At 34.9% G+C, this 16742-nt stretch overlaps 1 pseudogene; it reads left to right on the plus strand.

Annotated features, from left to right (window-relative positions):
- Positions 1-84: 84 nt before the first annotated feature.
- LOC132394750 (very low-density lipoprotein receptor-like) lies at positions 85-4967 on the plus strand (annotated as a pseudogene).
- The last annotated feature ends 11775 nt before the right edge of the window (positions 4968-16742 follow it).

Genomic DNA, 16742 nt, shown 5'->3' on the forward strand with positions numbered 1-16742 from the left:
AAACCAGTGGTTTGTATTTTTCCGTTTAGATGTGTTTTCCGAATGGGGAAATAGAGGCAGAAACGGTATATATTGCCCTTGGCTATGGGCTCCCGCTTTTGGATTCCTGCTTCAGGTGAAAGCAGTGACGTGATTTCATTTCGGCTGGTTATATTGCTGCTGGCAGCTTGTTCCCATTTGCCCAGCTGTGTAAATGGTAAGTAGTGTCATTTTTGTTTCTAACTGGTAGTGGCGTCAGCCGAGAGGAAATTAGCTTAAACAATATCGGGGGCGGGAAAAGCCATTTATTCCAATGGAGTCGCAAGTGAATATTAGATTGTATCATGTTCTTGTAAACGGCGCTTTAGACACCTTATAATTTTTCGATGAACTTTGATAGCCATGGTAACCATATTACCTTATTTGTAGGCAATGTAACTTGCGCTTTGTTTTCAACATAAATTGCAAACGCTCTACTCCAAAGTCAGTAAGTCAACAGAATGAATAGGTGCCAGCACGATGCATAATCTAAAGAACGTATCAATTGATGAGTCTTTCTGGAAGAAATACATGCACCCAGCCTGCACTTTAACCTCTTGTACTGGTGTCAGCTTCTTGGTAAGCAGACTCCCAATCTATTCCTCAATTTGACTTGTTGAGTGAAAGAAAGTGAAAATAGGCTGCTGGGAAGTCAGCCTTTACCCTAGTGGCAAGGTGATTTGTGTCTCATTTCCCAGGGCTGAAATGGCTATCACGAGAGGGCACAGTTTTAAGGTGGTTGGATGTAGGTACAGTGGAGATGTCAGAGGTAAGTTTAAATCCATTGTAATGGAAATGAGAAGGTGCCACTCAGCTTCAATGGCCCCATCATTGAAATATTCCCCCAACCAATGGACTCACTTTCAAGGATTTTTCGTCTCAGATCCTCTATATTTATTACTATTTACATTTCCATTTACACTGTTTGTTGTCATTGAACACCACAACTGTTTTAATAAAGTCTATTACAACTATGGTGATTTCATTCAGATCTCTAAATGAGTGTTTGATCACCGCTCAGTCCACCGACAAAGCAATCCTGTGACCACTCCTCCGACCCCAGCAACACCTCCTTGTTGTTTTGATCTCAGGACCATTGCTCTGTAGCCTCCGCCTGTATCTGTGTGGGCAAGGAACAATAGGCATTCCTTATCTTAGTATAACAGTGGTGTAGTATGTCAGGACCTCTAGTGATGATGGTAATTGGACAGGGTTTTCTTCAAATGATCTTGGTTGAAGTCTTCGACTGTGGTTTAAAATGCTTCAGCATGGACTGTTTCTTGTTTGGAGATGGCATTTGGCAGTATTGTGAGCACTTGATTATACCTGGCCACTGTTGGTATGTAAACTGTGGTCAGGATTACAGAGCAAATCTCCTCGGGTAAATAGAATGAACTAGGGAAATAGAATTTTTGGAAGAATGTTCTGCAGACCACAGAACATCGGCGAGATTCAAAGCTTCAAGCAGAAGCGTTGTTCTAAATTGCACATCTTGTAATTCATTGTTTTTTTTCAGGTGACCTGGTTTGTCATCCAGATGCATTCACTTGCTCCAGTGACAGGTGTGTTTCCAAAACATTTGTCTGCAATGGTGTAGATGACTGTGGTGATGGAAGTGATGAAGGCAGCTATATTCCACACTCCTGTGGCTCCCATGAGTTTCGGTGCAATAGTTCTGAATGCATTCCCCTCAGCTGGTTGTGTGATAGGCACACAGATTGTGTTGACCAGTCGGATGAATCTCCAGACCGTTGTGGGCATGTGCTGCCCACAGTTGTGATTTGTTCTCCTACAGACTTCCAGTGTGATTCTGGTGAATGCATTCATCATCTCCGATCCTGCGGTGGTGATAGTGACTGCAAAGATGGAAGTGATGAAGCCAATTGTTGTAAGTGCACTTGATCCTTTCAAGTTAAATATACAGTAATTTTTAACATCACAAACAAGAGAAAACCTGCAGATGCTGGAAATCCAAGCAGTACACACACTAAATACTGACAGAACTCAGCAGGCCAGGCAGCATCTATGCGGAAAATATACAGTCACCATTTCAGGCTGTGACCCTTCGGAAGGACTAGAGAGTCTCAGCCTGAAACATTGACTGTACTTTTAAAAATACTTTTCCAGCATTTTTTAAAATGTTGTTTTTGGTTCAGGAGCAGTTTTCGTGCGTACGGTGGAACAGCTAATTTAACAAATTGATAAAGTTGATATAGTGAAGTATATTCAGATATGACACACCAGAAACAATGTGTTAAGTTGTATAGATTTTATTTCTAAATCAATTTTTTAAAATTACACTATATAATTGAAAAAGATCCTCAGTTTTGATTTTGTTTGAAAATGTTCTAGATATATTGTAATGTCCCTTATATTCAAATTAAGTATTAAAAAAGGCATCTTAAAGACAAGATGTGTTTTCTCCCTAATCTTTAAATTTAATTTTCATTTCAGCACTTAAGATCTGTAAGCCTGATTATTTGAAATGTGGCGGTAGCTGTATTCCTGAAAGCAAGTGATGGTTTTAAGGGTTGCCCGGATGGCAGTGATGAATTTGACTGCAAGAGTAGGTATGTGATTTATTTTCTGACTATCTTTTAATTCCTTGCTTCAACTCATTTATAAATAAAACCTCTTCCTCCTTCCAGTTCCAGACCTTTTAATTTCAGATGCTAAAGCGGAGAATGCATAAATGCATCCAAATTGTGTAACCAGCAACAAGATTGCAAGGACTGGAGTGATGAACCACATGATAAATGTAATAAGTGACTTTGGCTTGTAAAGGTGGCTCTTACATTTGAGAAGTTGTAATAAATGTCAACATGTTTTGAAAATGGATGAGCTCTCTAGCTGCTTGCTCTATTCCACCAATGTGTATTTACAAGATCAACATTTTCTTGCCCTGAAGCCTTCAATCTCTAGTGTTCCTCGAAATTCTAATTCCTTTTCCAAACATTCTGCAATTTGTATCTATGACACTTTCTAAGTCAGAAACTCTTCCTCATTTAAATGTGAAATTGTGTGTGAGTGTCAGTTTGCTTGCTTTACTAACAAATAGGATTTGTTACATTTATTTTTGAACTATTCCTCAGTTATTCTATTTAAACTCCTGTCTTTTCCCAATTTTATTATAAATTCTCATTGTAAACAGCTTACAAGGGCAGTGTTGTACCTGCAGTCAACAATAAATTCAACATGAATGCCAAGATGCTATTTGAATGATCACAATATTAAATTTATTTAAAGTGTGTTTTCCCCAATGAAATGCAGATGGCTAATGTCTACTCTAATTTTAGGAATACAAGAAATAGGAGGAGGATGAAATATTTCCTACAGTGTTTATTAGGATAATTGCTGATCTTGGTTTCTTGACCATTTTGTCCAGGACTAACCCTATATTTGCACTATCCATAAAATCAATTTTACATATCTCAGAACTGCAATGATAGAGAACTTCAAAAATTCAGTACCTCTGGGTAAAGAAGATTCTTGGCTGACTCTTAGTTCCAGTATGGTTCTGCCTGTTGGAAATGATCCCAGATCAGCCTTGTCTCCACAGTGTGATTCTCTGCTTCAAGTTTGCTAATTAAGTTTTAATAGTATAAAACTATTAAGCTCTTTTTCTTTACAGATTTGAATGAATGCTTGATGAGCAATGGTGGCTGTTCTCACATCTGCAGAGATCTTCCCATTGGTTATGAATGTGACTGTCCTCCTGGCTTTGAACTGCTTGACAGAAACTCTTGTGCAGGCAAGTCAAGTTGACGGTCTCCTTGGAAATTAGCATGAACATAAGTATGAAGTATTTGTTTTTCTCTGTCCTGCAGATGTTGATGAATGTCAGAATCTGGAGATCTGCAGACAAATCTGTGTCAACTTAAAGGGGAGCTTTGAATGTGAGTGTCACAAAGGATATCATCTGGATCCACTCAGTGGGAGTTGCAAGGCTCAAGGTACGTATCGTGTTAAGTGCCACTAAAATGACTATTTTGAACTTATTTTTCAGAACATCTCCAGCCAAGTATCTAAACAAGTGGGACAGTGAACTGCTGTTTTTATTTTCTTCATGCCAAATTATCCACTAACTTTCCACATAGCTTCGATGTGGTGCCTTGACTTTCCCTAGATAAAGACTTTCTTCATTAATTATATAACCTTTTAGTTTTGAAGCCATCTTACTACAAATTGGCCTCTCCACTTCTATTCTAAGGAAGTAATGCTAGAATAATTTTCAACTCCAGTCTGATCAGAACTTAAGTGGGTATAGTCCAAAGCCTTTGAACTGAAGGAACAATTTGATGGCAATGAAATCCCATTATGTCTCATCACTTATCATGGGTTAGTAGATTTGGTAGCAGGTTTTGCATCATTAGAAACGTTATTATAGATAAGCTGTTTAGTTAATGTCTTGCCTCCTTGGATGCCCAAATCATTTGTAAAGTAGTATACCCAATGAACAAAACTTGGAATCTGTATCTTGTAGCAGACAAACAAAATACCCTGGATCTAATGCACCATTTGGACAGACATAAAAGGATATATTTATGTAAAAGATTTTAGTGACTTCCTTTTTCTGCCATGTGTTGCTTTTCATAAAATTAATTTCCCACTTTTGTATCCTCGCTCAAAGATGAGTAGGGTATGGAAGAACAAGGGATTCTATTAGGAACATTGGTCTCTTCAGAAAGTAGAAACCAGCAACTTCCTGTATTTTATCAGTTATCTAAACTTGTGGAACCCTGAGAGAGTAGCTTTTGTTTATTTCTAGAACAGGGGATGAACCTACTTTAATTTTTGTCAACTGCCATGACATCAGGAAAATTGGACTGAAACATTTGGAATACACTCGAGTTGTTGACCAGTTAAGAAATGCTGTAGCACTTGCTGTTGACATTGGAAATCAGAAAATCTTCTGGGCTGATTTGGCATATCAAGCAATATTCAGGTAAAAATTTCTGGAAAAGAAAATAGTAAGTAACACCTGTGATAAGCAGGAGTCCAGTTCTATTACATTTGTAGTTTGAATCATGAAGTATAACTGTAGGCAGTCATTGGGTTTGTTTCTGTGCTGTACTGTAGCTCAACCTGTTCATGATCATCAAGATGCCCATCTAAGCCTTTCCTATGCTTGCTTTGACCATCAAAACACGGAGGCACCTTCAGTAACTCCCCCAGCCCTGATGACACTGTGATTTCAGTCTCTGAGGCTGATGTGAGAGCATTCTTCAGGAGGGAGAAAGCATCCAGCCCAGATGGGGTACCTGGCTGAGTACTAAAGACCTGTACTGATCAACTGACTGGAGTGTTCACCAATATCTTTCATTTCTCACTTTGGCAGTCTTGGGTAGCCACCTGCTTCAAGCAGGCCTCAATCATACTGGTGTCTCAGAAGAACATTGTAACCTGCCTTAATGAGTATCGTCCAGTAGCCCTTACATCCACAGAGATGAAATGTTTTGAGAGGTTGGTGATGAAACACATCAACTCCTGCCTGAGAAGCAACTGAGATCTGCTTCAGTTTTCCTACCTGTTTCCTACAACAGGTCCACAGCAGATGCCATTCCATTGGCTCTTCATTGGAACATCTGAGCAGTAAAGATGCATGCTTCAGGATGCTCTATATTCACTATAGCTCAGCGTTCAATATTATCATCCCCTCAAAACTAATCAATAAGCTTCAAGACCCTGACCTCAATATTCCTTTGTGCAACTGGATCCTCAATTTCCTCACTTGCAGACCCCAGTCAATTGGGATTGGCAACAACATCTTTTCCACAATCTCCGTCAGCTTATCCCCTTGCTTTAGTTACTTTACACTAATGACTGCGTGGCTAAGCGGAGGTCCAATGCCATATTTAGGTTTTCTGATGCCATCTCTATTATTTTCCAAATCAAAGGTGGTGAGAATCAACGTGTAGGAGGGAGATTGAAAATCTGGCTGAGTGGTGCCACAAAAACGTCTCACTCAGTGCCAGCTAGACTAAGGAGCTGAATATTGATATCGGGGAGGAAACCAGAGGTCCATGAGCCAGTCCTCATCAGAGGATCTGAGATGGAAGGGTTTTCAACTTTAAATTCCTCGGTGTTATCATTTCAGTGGATCTGTCCTGTGCCCGGCACGTAAGTACAATTATGAAGAAAGCACAGCAGCACCTCTTCTTTGGAGGTTTGCGAAGATTCAGCATGACATCTAATACTTTGACCAACATTTACAGATGTGTGGTGGAGAGTATGTTGACTGGTTGATCACAGCCTGGTATGGAAACACCAATGCCTTGAAATGGAAAATCCTTAAAAAAAAGTAGTGGATGTGGCCTAGTCCATCACCAGTAAAGTCGTCCACTCCATTGAGCACGCCTGCATGGAGTGCTGTTGCAGGAAAGCAACATCCGTTATCAGGGACCTCCTCCACTCAGGCCATGCTCTCCACTCACTGCTGGCATCAGGAAGAAGATACAGGAGCTTCAGGACTCTCACCACCTGTTCAGGAACAATTGTTACCCCTCAATCATCAGGCTCTTGAACAAGTGGGGATCACTTGCCTCATCACTAAGCTGTTCCCACAACCTATGGACTCACTTTCAAGGACTATTTATCATTTACTAATTATTTTTTTCTACTGTCTTTGTACAGTTTGTTGTCTGTTGCACTTTGATTGTTCGTTTACCTTGTTGGGTGTGGTCATTGCTTCTGTTGTAGTTCTTGGATTTACTGAGTATGCCTGCAAGAAAATGAATCTCAGGGTTGTATATGGTGACATATATGTACTTTGATAATAAATTTCCTTTGAACTTCTTATGTCCTTCCAATAGTCATGTAAAGTGGGACATGACCAAAACATGTGGGTCAATGAGGCCACATCTAAATGACATCTGTCACATTGAGGGTTAATATGAGAATAGAATCGAGCAAGCTTATCTTCAGACATATGGGCTCTATGTACAACCTTAAATTGTATTAAAGCATGTTTAGCACATATAGAAGAAGAATTAACCATTTGTAGAATTTTTTTCCCATTTTTCTGTTGATATATTGTATTGAAGTTCTTTTTCCCATTCTTGTTTAATTCTACCTGAAATTTCTGGTTGTATTTTCATAATCATATTATAAATAAGAGCCACTAATCCCTTCTGACAAGGATTCAAGGTGAAAATCATATCTGAAAAGTCTATCAAAGTTGAATTGGGGAAGGATGGTAGAACTTTATGTAAAAAATTTCTGATTTGTAAGTATCTAAAAAAATTAGATTTAGGTAACTTAAATTTGTTGGAAAGTTGGTCGAAAGACATCAAACTACCTTAAAAAAAAAGACCACGAAAACATATTATACCTTTCCTTTTCCATATGCTAAAAGCTTGATCTGTCAAAGAAGGTTTAAGAAAAAAGTTAAGTAAGATAGGGCTATCAAGAACAAAGTTTTTCACAGTTAAAAAACTTATGAAATTGAAACCAAATTCGTAATGTGTGCTTGACAATAGGACAATAGGACATATTTGCTATTATTTCCTCAATTTGGAATATTGATTTACAACCTCATTTTATCACTTCAATTTTTGGTATACCAAATGAGGATGGTAACCGGTATTCCCCTTCAATTAGACGAATGATCGCCTTTGCAACATTAATGGCCAGAAGGTCTATATTACAAAATTGGAAAGAAGTAAACCCTCCTACCACGTTTCAGTGGTTCTCTCAAACTATTTCTTGTCTGAGATTAGAAAAAATTAGAAGTACTATTTTTGATTCATCAATTAAATTTGAAGAAACTTGGGGACCGTTCATTTGACATTTTCATATGAATTAATTTGGCCTCTTCCAGACCATTTTCTTTTTATTCTTGTTCTGGTATGGAGTTCCGGAGTTTTTGACACTATCATATATATATAAACTGTTATTATTGCCCATGTTAGTTTAGTTTAGGTTATATATTTTTTTCAATATATATTTTTTTTCTTGCATTTTTTAAAAAAATATATTTTTTTCTTCTTTTAATGATTATTCTTGTTTTTTTTCATGTATAATTAATATAGGTTACATTGATTAATGTACTATTTTTTTGCTGATATTTTAATAAGATATTGTTATTCTATTACTAATTTAACTAAGTCTAATGTACCCATAACCTATTCAATATCACAATATGTTTTTTTTCATATATGAAATTCAATAAAAAGATTGAAAAAGAAAGAAAGAACTTCTTATGTCTTCTTCCTCACCTTGTATGTGTGCCCTCTAGTTTCAATTCCCTTTCTCTGTAGGGGTCATTCTCCTTATCTGTGCCCCTCATAATTTTGTATACATCTACAACACGGACCGTTGTTCTGTTATGCTCAATGTAGTAAAGCCCTAGCCTGCCCAAACTTTTCCTATAATTCAGCCCATTGAATGCCAGGAATATTCTCAAAAACCAGTGCACTCTTTCTAGCTTAATGACGTCTTTCCTATGACAGGGTACCAAAACTGTACCCAATATTCCAATTCTCAATAAGCATGTTTTGGAAAACTGTAACCTGGTGTTGTCCCCTGTATGTATACAGTGATCTGTATTCTTCATAGATAGTTTGCAACCTCCCCAGTCTTTTTCCTTCTCCACCCCTCTACAAGGGCTAACAATGAATAATGTGTTGTCATTTCATTTTCATTTTTAATCTTTTTTATTGAATTAAAATATATAAAGACAAATACAAATCAGAGGAGAAGTTATATCAAATACACATTCCAATAGAAGTACAGACAAAAAAAGTAGCATACACTGTCAAAGTGATATATAGTATAATATTGAGCCACAACTCCTCTTAAGAATTCAAAAGAAAGATCAAAAATTGCCATTATTAAGGAAAAAACCCACTAAACTAACCTAAAACAAAAAAAAAGAAGTCTGGGCATTCCATTTGAGAATATAATTACAAAAAACAGGTGGGGGGGGGGAATTCCTTCCGCTCAAATCTGAAAAGTCACGGAGAAGAAGAAAAAAGATTACCTAAAAAAGTGGTAAAAAAAAGTTAAAAAAAAGAAAATTTAAATCATATGATAATATTGAATGAAAGGTCACCAGGTTTGCTCAAATTCGAAAGATGTTTCAAACGTCTGACTTCTAATTTTCCCCAAGCTTAAACAGGACATAATGGAGGAGAGCCAAAAAAAAAAACAGTAGATGGATTAGGATCTTTGCAATACAACAAAATAACTCTCCTAGCCAATAACGTTGAGCGGAAGCAGAAACATTTCATGTTTCCTTCGGAGTGATCCCAAAAATTGCCGTAAGTGAATTAGGTTGTAGGTCCAAACCTATGACTTTGTATAACGTTCTAAAAACATCTCTCCAAAAATTAATTTTATACAAGACTAAAACTTATGTGTTAAGGTAGTCATCTCAGCATTACATCTATCACAGGTGGGATTTATATTAGAAAAGTTATGCGCTAGTTTATCTTTTGACATATGCGTCCTGTGCACTACCTTGAACTGAATCAAGGAGTGACTGGCACAGATGGATGAACTGTTGACTAAATGACAAATTTTATTTCATTGATCATCTGAAAGTGACTCCTGAAGTTCCAATTCCCAAGCACGTTTAACCTTATCATTGGACATCATTCGTAAATTCATAAGCCGTTTATATATAATGTTTGTCAATCCTTTTTGAGATGGTTTAAGCTGAAAAATAACACCTGTCATATTTGGTAAATGAGCAAGTGGATAGTTCAGTAATAAATGTTGTAAAAAATTCCTAACTTATAAATACCAAAAAGTGTGCATTAGATATATCATATTTATCCACTAGCTGCGAAAAAGACATTAAAAAAGTCTCTAAAAACAAATCTAAGCAAGTTTTTATTCCCTTAGTTTTCCATATTAAAAAGGCATTATCCAGAATTGATGGATTAAAAAAGTAGTTAAGATGGATATTACTAGAGAGAACAAAGTTATTCAAATCAAAAAATCTGCGAAACTGAAAACAAATTTTTAATGTATGTCTAACAATGGGACTAAAATCTTGTCTACCAATCCTAGAAAATAATAAAGGAAGGGGAACTCCCAGTAAGGAAGCCAAAGAAAACCCCTTTACCAAGCTCTCCTCCAAGTCCAACCATGAAGGACAATCCTGATTATCTATACCGTAAATCCAAAAAGTAATATAACGAATATTAATTGCACAATAGTAAAATGTAAAGTTTGCCAATCCTCCCTTTTTTTATTTTTGCAATAAAAGTTTACTCATTCTAGAATTCTTATTATTCCAGATATATGACAGGATCATATAATCCATACTATCAAAGAACGTTTTCGGGACAAAGAATGGAACAGCTTGAAACGTATATAGAAATTTTGGTAAAATTACCATTTTTATAGTATTTATTCGACCAATTAATGACATTGTCAAAGGTGACCATTTAGAAAGCATTTGTTTTGTATATTCAATTAGAGGAAGAAAATTATACTTAAATAAATCTTTAAAATTTTTTGTATTTTTAATACCAAGATAGGTAAAATAATTTTTAGCAATATTAAAAGGTATTTGATCATGATAATCAGAATAATTATTAATAGGAAATAATTCATTTTTATGTAAATTTATATCCAGAGAAAATAGTGAATTCAGTAAATATGGATATCATAGAGGGAATAGATTTCCTAGGGTCTGAAATGTAAACTAATAAATCATCTGCATATAATGAAACCTTATGCAATTTATCCTCTCTCTTACTACCCTGAACAGAATTAGAATCCCTAAGAGCAATAGCAAGTGGTTCTAAAACCAAATTAAATAATAAAGGGCCAAGAGGGCAACGCTGACGAGTTCCTCTATATAATCTAAAATAAGGAGATTTTTGATTGTTAGTTATAACCACAGCCATCGGGCATGTTAGATCAGTTTGATCCAGGAAATAAATCCCAGACCAAAGTTAAACCTCTCCAAAATCTGAAACAAATAAGGCTATTCCACCCTATCAAAAGCTTTCTCTGCATCAAGAGAGACAACACATTCAGATTCTTTGACTGAGGAGGAATAAATTATATTAAACAATCACCAAATATTAAAATGTGAATACCTATTTTTAATAAATCCAGTTTGATCATTTGAGATAACAGTAGGGAAAATATTCTCAAGTCTATTAGCTAAAATCATAGGGTGAGTTTTAAAATCCACATTCAATAGGGAAATTGGCCATAAGAGGCACATTCAGATAAATCTCTTCCCTTTTTAGGAATCAATGAAATTGATGCCTCATAAAAACTTTTCAGAAGATTCCTTTCTTTCTTTTTCAATCTTTTTATTATTGTTATTAATATCAACAAAATACAATTGATACATAGATAATGGGATTACAAACATACACTTTTCAACTGCACATGAAAGAATACATAAGCAATGATTACAGTATAAATGAGTATTCCCAAATCATGGACGACACAATATATAAATAACCAAGGCAAATCTAGGTATATCATAATATATAATAAAAAAAACAGAAAAAAGAAAAAGAAAAAAAATTATGCAAAAAAACTATTCTAATAATCTAATAACTAATAAGGAAAAAAACAAAAAAGGAAAAAGAGAAAAAGAAAAACTGGAAAAAGAAAAAAAGGGCTATTTATAAAATCTCACAAAAATACAAAATCATCAGTGTCGTTAACTCCGATCCTCTCAACATATATAAAATCAAAACTGGAAAATCAAATAGGCTTGAAACAGGGTCATATTACATCATATGAAAATATTGAATAAATGGTCTCCATATCTTTTCAAATTTAATATAAGTATCAAATACACCACTTCTAATTTTTTCTAAATTTAAACATAACATAGTTTGAGAAAACCAATGAAATACAGTAGGAGGATTAATTTCCTTCCAATTCAACAAAATAGATCTTCTAGCCATTAATGTAAGAAATGCAATCATTCGACAGGCGGAAGAAGATAAATGAAGTGAGTCCATCATTGGTAATCCAAAAATTGCGGTAATAGGATGGGGTTGTAAATCAATGTTCAATACCGCAGAGATAACATCAAAAATACTTTTCCAATATTTTTTCAAAAGTGGACACAACCAGAACATATGAGTTAAAGACACTATTTCAGATTGACATCTATCACAAATAGGATTTATATAGGAATAAAAATGAGCCAATTTATCCTTGGACATTTGGGCCCTACGTAAACCTTAAACTGTATTAATGAATGTTTGGCACATATTGATGATGTATTAACTAATTGAAGAATTCTATCCCAATTCTCAATAGGAATAATAAGGTTAAGCTCTCTTTCCCAATCATTTTTTGTCTTATAAAGGGGCTCTGAACGTATCATCATAATTATATTGTAAAGTTTTGATATAAGCCCTTTCTGAAAGGGGTTTAATTCAAACAAACTCTCCAAAATACCTGAAGACACAAAATTTGGAAAAGTAGGAAGTAGAGTATTTAAAAAAATCCTAATCTGTAAATATCTAAAAAAATGAAATCTAGGCAAATTATATTTATTAGATAATTGCTCAAAAGACATAAAACAATTGTCCAAAAATAAATCAGAACATCATAGTAATCCCTTAGTCTTCCAAGCCGAATAAGCTTGGTCTATAATTGAAGGGTGGAAAAAACAATTGGATACAATAGGAATATATAAAACAAACTGAGTCAACCCGAAAAATTTCCGAAATGGAAACCATATATGTAAAGTATGTTTAACTATCGGGTTGTCAATTCGTTTCGGCAATTTAGAAAGAGCAAAAGGGAGAGAAGTCCCCAAAATAGAACCCAGTGCAAAACCTGGTACCAATTTAATTTCCAGGCTCACCTAATGAGGGCTAAAAGATCCATCCCAATCTTTCAACCAACATATCAAATATCTAATATTAACTGCCCAATAATAAAATCTAAAATTAGGCAATGCTAACCCACCTTACTTCTTTGCCTTCTGTAAGTATATTTTACCTAACCTGGGATTTTTATTCTGCCATGTATATGAGGAATTTTTTGAATCAACATTAGTAAAAAAAGATTTTGGAATAAAAATTGGTACCACTTGAAAAATATATAAAAACTTAGGTAAAATAACCATCTTAATAGCATTAATCCTACCTATTAGAGATTAAGATAATGGTGACCACTTGGTAAACAAGCATTTAATCTGATCAATTAAGGGTACAAAATTAACCTTAAATAAGTCTTTATGGTTTTTTTGTGATTTTAATCCTTAAGTAAATAAAAGAGTCATTAACTAATTTAAAAGTTTCCATAAATTGAGACCTGTCTATTTAAAGGAAACAATTCACTCTTATTAAGATTTAATTTATACCCAGAGAAATCACTAAATTGAGCCAACAATGATAAAAATACTTGAATAGATTTCTCAGGATTAGAAATAAATAATAATAAATCATCTGCATACAAAGATAACTTATGAGTATCTGTCCCACGATTACTACCAAGAATATCCTGTGATTCTCTGATAGCAATTGCCAAGGGTGCTAAAGCAATATTAAATAATAATGGGCTAAGAGGACAGCCTTGTCTAGTGCCCTGAAATAAACGAAAAAAGGGAGATCTTTGATTATTAGTAAACACCGAGGCTACTGGAGCAAGATAAATCAGTTTAATCCAGGAAATAAATGTCAGACTAAAATTAAACTTCTCCAACACATTAAATAAGTATGGCCATTCAACTCTGTCAAATGCTTTCTCCGCATCTAATGAAATAACACATTCTGAAATATTATGTGAAGGAGTATACACAATATTCAATAACCTCCTAACTTTAAAAAAAGAATAACGATTTTTAATAAAACCGGTTTGATCTTCCAAGACAATTTGGGGTAATACCTTCTCCAACCTGGATGCAAGTAACTTGAAAAAAATCCTGGAATCTACATTCAGTAAGGATATTGGTCTATAGGATGCACAATCAGTAGGGTCTTTATCTTTCTTCAATATTAAAGAGATGGAAGCTCTATAAAAAGAATGTGGCAAATTGCCCAATCTAATTGCTTTTTCAAAAACCTTATGTAACCAAGGAAAGAGAGTAGTGGAAAAACATTTTAAAAATTCTGCTGTATACCCATCTGGACCAGGTGCTTTCCCTGAATTCATGGAGGAAATAACTGCTTTGATTTCTGCATCAGTCACAGGAGTTTCCAATATTGAACGATCATCTGCTGATAATTTTGGGAAATTCAATTTCCCAAGAAAATCACACATGGTACCACAATCCTGAGGAAATTCAGAATGATATAGGGAAGTATAAAAATCTTGAAATGATTTATTTATCTCATTATGGTTAACTGTCAAATCCCCATTTTGCTGATGGATCTTAGTAATTTGATTTTAACCAAAGCATTCTTCAATTGACAAGCCAGTAGTTTACCCCATTTATCACTATGTATATAAAAATCAGATCTGGACTTCATCAGTTGATTTTCAATTGAAGATGTAAGTAATAGACTATATTCTGTTTGAAGTTCAACCCTTTGCTTGTAAAGCTCCTTACTCAGAGTGATCGAATATTTCTTGTCAATCTCTTTAATTTTATCAACCAATAAAAGAGCTTCCTTCTTTATGCGTTTTCTCAGACCAACAGAGTAAGAGATAATCTGTCCACATATATATGCTTTAAAAGTGTCCCAAAGTGTTCCGTAAGAAATATCTTCCATGGAGTTGGTTGAAAAGAAGAAGTCGATCTGTTCATTTATAAATTTAATAAAGTCTGGATCTTGCAATAAGGTAGAGTCAAATCGCCATTGTCTAGCATTAGGAACTGTATCCATAAATTTAATAGAAAGTTTTAATGCAGCATGGTCAGAAATAGCTATAATATCATAATCACAACCATTTACCGAAGGAATCAAACAAGAGTCAATAAAAAAATAATCAATTCTCGAATAAGAATGATAAACATGTGAGAAAAAAGAAAACTCCTTATCCTTAGGATGTTGAAATCTCCAAATATCAAAAGCTCCATTATCAGTCATGAAAGAGTTGATACAAGTGGCCGACTTATTGGGTAAAGTCTGAGTAGATATAGATTTGTCCATCAAAGGATTTAAACAACAATTAAAATCACCACCCATTATCAACTTATATTCATTTAGATTAGGTAAGGAAGTAAATAAGGACTTAAAAAATCAGGACAATCCACATTTGGAGAATAAACATTAACCATAGCAACCTTTTTATTACAAAGTAAGCCCGTAATTAACAAAAATCTACCATTCGGATCCGAAAAGATATCATGTTGGACAAAAGCAATAGAGGAGTCAATAAAAATTGAGACTCCCTTTACTTTGGCATTCAAATTCGAATGGTACTGTTGACCCCACCAAAACCTAAAAAAAGCGATAATTGTCCTCCTTCCTCACATGAGTTTCTTGTACAAAAATGATATGAGCATTAAGTGTTTGGAATACTTTGAAAATCTTCTTTTGATTAATCGGATGGTTTAAACAATTAGTATTCCAAGACACAAAATTAATGGTCTGAGCCATATTTCTAAAATCAACCCTTTGGTATAAAAAGGGTTAATCAAATTATAAACTCATGCTCCCGGAAGAGGAACAAAAATAAAGAGCGGACCCGGAAGTGACGACATAGTAGACATATTTGTAGTTCAAAAACAGCCCAAGTGAAAAAACTAAAACAAACTGATAAAGGAAATATAGAGTTAGAAAAAAGACCACCCCCCCCCCACCCACTCAAGAAAGAGTAAAAAACAACAGCCAAAAATAGGTTGGGAAAAGGAAAAAAATGAAATTAATTCTACCCCCGTATCAGCGGAAGTCCACTCTGTATATAAAGGATATATATTAAAAAAATCCACCCAAACTTTAAAAATTATGATCACTATACTAAAACCAAACTTCTTAATATACTTGGTTGTAAAAAAAACAAAAAGAATAAATCACTGAAAACTTATAAATTGGGTTATAACCCAAACAAACCAAAAAATATTTAAACTGATAAGCGATGCATTGTAGGAAGAAGACGAGAGAAAAAAAAATAACACCATCTTAAAAAAACACCAAAAATATTTTTCCAAAAAACCACCATCTTAGTAAAAAAAAATTCACTTTCGAAGGGTTAAAAATACACCTTCGAAGGAACAAAAATAATAGTCAGCAATATAGTATAATGGTTAAAGTGTATAAAACAAACCGATTAATATGACGAAAGAACACCTTAACTTGAATATAAAGTATAGAGTAAACCTACACCAATAGCCAGAAACAAAATCTGGTTTGAGGAATCAAAAACAATCTTACATGATCAAAATCCCTCATTTATTAGGAACGAGAGACCGTAGCAGTAGGGAAGAACTCAATCAGAAAACTTCTCGCTTCAGATGTAGAAAGGAAAATCCCGCGTGGAGCATTCGGCGGCGAGATTCTAAGTTTCGCAGGGTATAAGAGCGCAGGTTTTAGATTTTTCTCATAACATTCAGACATCAGAGGTTTAAAAAGAAGCCTTGCCTTCATTACTTCAGGACTAAAATCTTCTACTAAGCAGAAATCGTGATCCTGCAATTTAACCATTCCTACCCCCCGAGCCACACGAATAAGTTGCTCTTTATCATATACATAATGAAACCGGACAATTACAACCGAGGGTTTAGTTGAAGCACTCGGTGATCGACGCATAATTCTATGAGCGCGATCAAGTAACGGGGGGCTATCTGGAAAATCAGATGGGAACGCATCCTTTAAAAGTTGAGCAAAGTACTTTGAGAGGTC

The sequence above is a fragment of the Hypanus sabinus genome, chromosome 5, assembly GCF_030144855.1.
Source record: "Hypanus sabinus isolate sHypSab1 chromosome 5, sHypSab1.hap1, whole genome shotgun sequence".
NCBI lineage: Eukaryota > Metazoa > Chordata > Chondrichthyes > Myliobatiformes > Dasyatidae > Hypanus > Hypanus sabinus.